This window comes from Octodon degus, unplaced genomic scaffold (assembly GCF_000260255.1).
Source record: "Octodon degus isolate 3935 unplaced genomic scaffold, OctDeg1.0 scaffold00027, whole genome shotgun sequence".
In the NCBI taxonomy this organism is placed as follows: domain Eukaryota; kingdom Metazoa; phylum Chordata; class Mammalia; order Rodentia; family Octodontidae; genus Octodon; species Octodon degus.
Genome location: NW_004524603.1, coordinates 15,976,220 through 15,981,774, shown reverse-complemented (window position 1 = coordinate 15,981,774; position 5,555 = coordinate 15,976,220). Strand labels below are relative to the sequence as shown.

Below are 5,555 nucleotides of genomic sequence, written 5' to 3'. Positions count from 1 at the left end.
GCAGGTTTGGCTGGCTTGAGTTGTGGGAATTGAACCACAGCAACCTGAGCCTGACTGCTTTGCTGAAGCAGCCACTTAAAGAGCTGAGCTAAGGCCACTAGCCCCCTATTTTAACTTTTGAACAGTACCTCACTAAGTTGCTAAATTGCTCAAGCCGGGCTCCCACTTATAATTCTCCTACCTCAGCCTACTGGAATGCTGGTTTAGTATTTTTACAAATTGACATACATAAATTGCAAGTGTAAAGCTCAACATATCTTACAAATACAATGCACCCCAGGCTCACCACCAAGTCAAAAGCCAGGGCACTTCCAGAGGGTCCCCTTTGCCTCTTCCCAGGCCCCCATCCAGAAACAGCCATTCTTCTGACATCGATCACCATAGATTATTTCTCCAGCTCTTTAATGAAGTGAAAACACGCACTGGGTAGCCTTTTGTCATTGCTATTCTGCTCAGCCAGTGAGATTCATTCATATCATGTATTAAAATTAATCGAGTTCATCTTTTATTTCTGTGTCGTATTCTAATGTACAAGATACCAGTTTATTCCTCTGTTGATTGACACTTTGGTTTGTTCCAGTTTTTGGCTATTATGGATTCAGATACTATGACCCTATTAAGAAAGTGTAGTTTTGGGCCAGCCAAACAGCTCAGTGGATTAAAGCACCTGCAAGCAGCTGGAGGGGCCAGAGGTTTGTTCCCTGGGCCTGCTGTGCCAGCCCCACCCCCTGGGGCATGCTGAGATGGCAATTGAGACTGGGCATGGTGGTGCATACCTGTAATCCCAGCGCTTGGGAGGCTGTAAACAGGCAGATCACTACAAATCCAATCTAGTAGTGAGACCCTGAACATCCTGTAGACCCTTCCCTAAAATACAAAAAGAAAGAAAGAAAGAAAGAAAGAAAGAAAGAAAGAAAGAAAGAGAAAGAAAGAAAGGAAGTAAAAGAAAAAGAGAGAGAGAGAGAGAGAGAGAGAGAGAGAGAGAGAGAGAGAGAGAGAGAGCGCACGCGCGCGAGCGCAGTTTTGAGCATGTTCCTTGCCAGGTTACATACAAGACCCTGTGCAAGTCTTGTGTAAAGATTTCTCAGCACAGTGCTCCGTCCAGGGCTGATGAGTTCTAGTGGTTTAGCCTTCTAGCCTAACATTTCACCTTGGCTTTGTTTTCACTGTGTTCTGGGGACCAGGCAGTAGTGGGATCTTGCTGTGGTCTTAATTTGGATTTGTCTGATGAGTAAAGATATTACAGAGTACCTCTTCATATCCTCATTGGCCATTTGCATGTCTGGCTTTGTCCTTGTTTAAGTCTTTGCCTCTTCCTGATTGATTCATGGTCATTCTAATGCATTCTAAATTTTTCATCAGATAAACTCATTGTGAATATCTTTCCTTAGTCTGTAGCTTGATGACTTACATTCTAAGCGATATTCTTTGATCAAAAAATTCAACTGACCCAAATCTTTTCTTTTAGTATTGCTTTTGTTCTTCTGTGTAAGTGATCTCACCTATCTCCAAGGATACAAAGACATTGTCCTCAGGTGCAAGTCTTATTTGTTGTACCTTTCACTCCTCGGACTACGATCCATCTCCAATTAGCTTTGTATATAAAGTAAGGTGTGGGTCTCTGTTAATCTAGGTGCTCCTGAAAAGCCCCTCCCCCCCCTGCTGAATTTAATAGCACCTTTGTCATAGCTGTCTCAGTTACTTTTCTCTTGTTGCTGCGACAAAATACCTGAAGCCCAAAATTTAAAGAAGCAAAGGTTTATTTAGCTCACAGTTAGTGGAGATTTCAGTCCATACTTGGCTGGCTCCAAAACTGAGTGGCACATGGCAGAGGACAGCCATTCATGGTGGCCAAGAGCAAAGGGAGAGGGCACGGGCTGAGGCAGCCAGCAAGCCTCTCTCCCTTCCTTATAATGTATGCAGATTATCCATTCCAGAGTGGATGCAGCACTCACCCATAATCCCAGCATTGGATCATAAATTAATCATAAGCTCTAGAAGCTTGCCCCAGTGACTGCAGGAGGCTCTGGGGGGACACCTGAGATACAAACCATAACAGAAGTCAAGAGATCATGAGTGTGAACTTATTTCTGGGTCTTGCTTTGTGTTGTTAGTCAATTTGTTTATCCTTCCTTCAACATCATGCTGTCTTAAATATTATAACTTTACAGTCCCAAAAGACAGTCGCATAAATGCCAGGTTCTTCGATTCGATGCATTTATTTATAAATCAGCTTGCCACGTTTTGGAGAACCAACATCATGACACTATTGAATTTTCCAACCCATGAATGTAGACTCTCTACAAAGCAATGCTTTGTAGCTTCAGTATAGAGCCCTTGTACATCCTTTGTCATAGCTGTCTATACTGAACTACCTAAAAATAAATAAGTCATATGTGTTCCTAGGTATTTGATAGTTATTATAAATTGTTTAATTTTATTTTCTAATTTTATGTAGAAGTAAAAGTTTTTTTATATACTAAAGTCGACCTCAATAGTCTTATTGTCGACCTCCACATTAGTTCCAATAGTTTATTTGTAGATACTTCTTAGATTTTTTTTTATGCTGTATGATCATGTCACCTATAATAAAACTGATAGGGCCTGGAAAGGGGGACCATGGGGTCACCATGTTCTCCTTGGCGCTGCAGGCCCAGGCGGCAGGCCTCACCACCTCGTGGGGAAGACAAATAAGGAATTTGCACAAGACAGCTGTGTGAAATGGTGCTGGGGGATCTTTGTTTGTGCAGAGATACTCCTGAGAATAATCCGGGTACTCCACTTGAGTTCACACTAGAAAACCATAAGAGGATACAAACAATTGTAAAAAAAACTATCCAGAAGGGCATAAAGCACAGCAGTGCTTCCAGTCCTGGACTCAGCCCAAAGGCAGGATGGTTGGCTGCCCATCTCTGCCATGAACAAGGTTGCAGAAGTTTTACAAGTACCTCCAATGAGAGTATATGAAGTAGCGACTTATTATGCAATGTACAACCAGAAGCCAATTAGGAGATACCACATTCAGGTCTGTACTGCTACACCTTGTGTGCTCTGAGACTCTGACAGCGTCCTGGAGACCATTCAGAAAAAGCTGAGAATGAAGGCTGGGGAGGGGAGATGGCTCAGTGGAATAAGCACTTTCCTGGCAAGCACAAGGATCTGAGTTCGATCCCTGGTTCCACAAAAAAAAATGCTGGGGAGACTATACCTGACAAACTTTTGACTCTTATAGAGGTGGAATGTTTTGGGGCCTGTGTAAAATGCACCAATGATTCAAATAAATGACAACTACTATGAGGACCTAATGCCTAAAGATACTGAAGAAATTATTGATGAGCTGAAAGCTGGCAAAATTCCCAAACCTGGACCAAGGAGAGGATGTTTCTGTTGTGAGCCAGTGGGAGGTCCTACCTCACTGACAGAACCACCTAAAGGACCTGGGCTTAGTGTGCAAGCAGGCCTTTAATTTATATTCTGCTGTAAATATGTCACTGGAGAAATAAAATGTGAACTACCTAAAAATAAATAAGTAAATAAACAATCAAACAAATAAAACTGAGAGGACTAAAGTGCCTGCTTAGGCAGAGTACAGGGGCTGGGGTTTGATCCCCTGAGTGCCCTGCCAGCCCCACCCCCGGGGTGCACTGAGACAGCAATTGAGACTGGGTATGGTGGCGCGTGCGCCTGTAATCCCAGCTCTTGGGAGGCTGAAAACAGGAGAATCACTATGAGTCCAATCTATATAGCGAGACCCTGTTGACCCTGTCCTAACATATATAAAATAAAGAAAAGTGATAGTTTTATTTCTTCCATATAATTTTTACACACTTCATGTCTTTTTCTTGCCTTTTATACTTTCTATAATGTCAAAGAGAAGTGTAACAGAGGACTTAAGTGTCTTGTTTCCAACCTTGAGAAGTGTTACATGTTTCATTATTGAGCATGACGTTAGTCAAGGGTTTTTTATAAATGTCATTTATCAGATGAAGAAGCTTCCTTATATTCAGAGTCCATCAAGAGCTGTTACTATGAATAGATATTGATTGTTATCATCTTTTTTCTACATCTGTTCAGATTATATGTGTTTTTTCTGCTTAAATCTGTGAATGCAACAAGTTACACTGGTTGCTGCCAAAGGGAGCATTCCTGGAATAAGTCCCACTTGATCTTAATGATTTTTTTTAAATATCTCATTGGATTATCTTAGCTAATATTTTTTAAAAATTTGTATCTATGTTCATGAGAAATTTTGACCTATAATGTTTCTTTCTTAAAAATCTTTGTCAGATGTTGTTTTCTTCCTTCCTTCTTTTCCTTCCTTCCTTCCTTTCCTTCCTTCCTCCTCTTCCTCCTCCTCCTCCTCCTCTTCTTCTCCTCCTCCTTCTCCTCCTTCTCATTCTTCTCCTTCTCCTCCTCCTCTTCCTCCTCCTCCTTGTCATTCTTCTCCTTCTCCTCTTCCTCCTCCTCCTTCTCCTCCTTCTCCTCCTCCTCCTCCTCCTTCTCCTCTTCCTTCTCCTCCTTCTCCTCCTCCTTCTCCTTCTCATCCTTCTCCTTTTCCTCCTCCCCCTCCTCCTTCTCCTCCTTCTTTTTCTTCCTTCTTTTACACTTTTCAAAACAAGGTCTCACTATGTAGTTCAAGGTGGCCTCAAACTCATAGTAATCCTTCTGCCTCAGCCTCCCAAGTTCTGAGGTGACAGGTGGGGCCATCACACCTGAGTTCTTGATCAGACTTTGGAATTGTCTGGCTTATGAGATGGTCCAGTTTAATGCTACATAAGTGGGAACCTTGCCACACGAATCTTCTTAGCTGTGATTCCTGCAAAGCAGTAGTTTTTTAAAAAACTCATTATTAACTTTATTGAAAACCAATAATTATATAGCAAATTAAAAATTGTAGGCAAATACTGAAATGTGAAAGATATAAGATGTAGACAGAATGAATTTTAGAAAAATATTTCTGAAATGAATACATAATGTGAGATTAATGATAGATCGCACATTATAAAAAATTATTTACAGACTTAAATGAATATAACAATAAAATTGTCTAAAATAAACATGAAGAAGAGTTTACAGATCATATAATAGTTCACTCTGTGCCAAAATCAAGAAACTTATATTCATATAATTAGAATTCTCAAGGTAGAATGGGGTAGGCAATAAATATTTAAAATTTCTGAATTTAGTTAAAATTATAGCACCACATTTCCAAGAAAAATGAAACTTTTGCACAAGAAATATGAATAAAATCATACTAAGATACACAAAAATTAAATTGTCCAAACTAATTATAAAGAAATCATTAAAGTATATACATAGAAAAAATATTAACCCAAAAAACTCCACCAAGAAGCTACTAGAATTCATAGACAAATTCAGTAGCGTAGCAGGATACAAAGTCAGTACCCAAAAGTCAATAGCATTCCTCTACACAGATAACAAACACACTGAGAGGGAAATTATAGAAACAATACCTTTTACAATAGCCCCACAAAAAATAAAATACCTTGGAATTCATCTAACTAAGGAAGTCAAAGATCTTTTCAAGGAAAATT

At 40.1% G+C, this 5,555-nt stretch overlaps 1 protein-coding gene and 1 pseudogene across 1 annotated transcript in view; both read left to right on the top strand.

Moving 5' to 3' along the window:
* Tbxas1 (thromboxane A synthase 1) overlaps window positions 1-5,555 on the top strand; it is a 204,968-nt gene that overhangs the window by 95,867 nt on the left and 103,546 nt on the right. The gene's annotated exons all lie outside the window — the stretch shown is intronic.
* LOC101565985 lies at window positions 2,631-3,466 on the top strand (annotated as a pseudogene).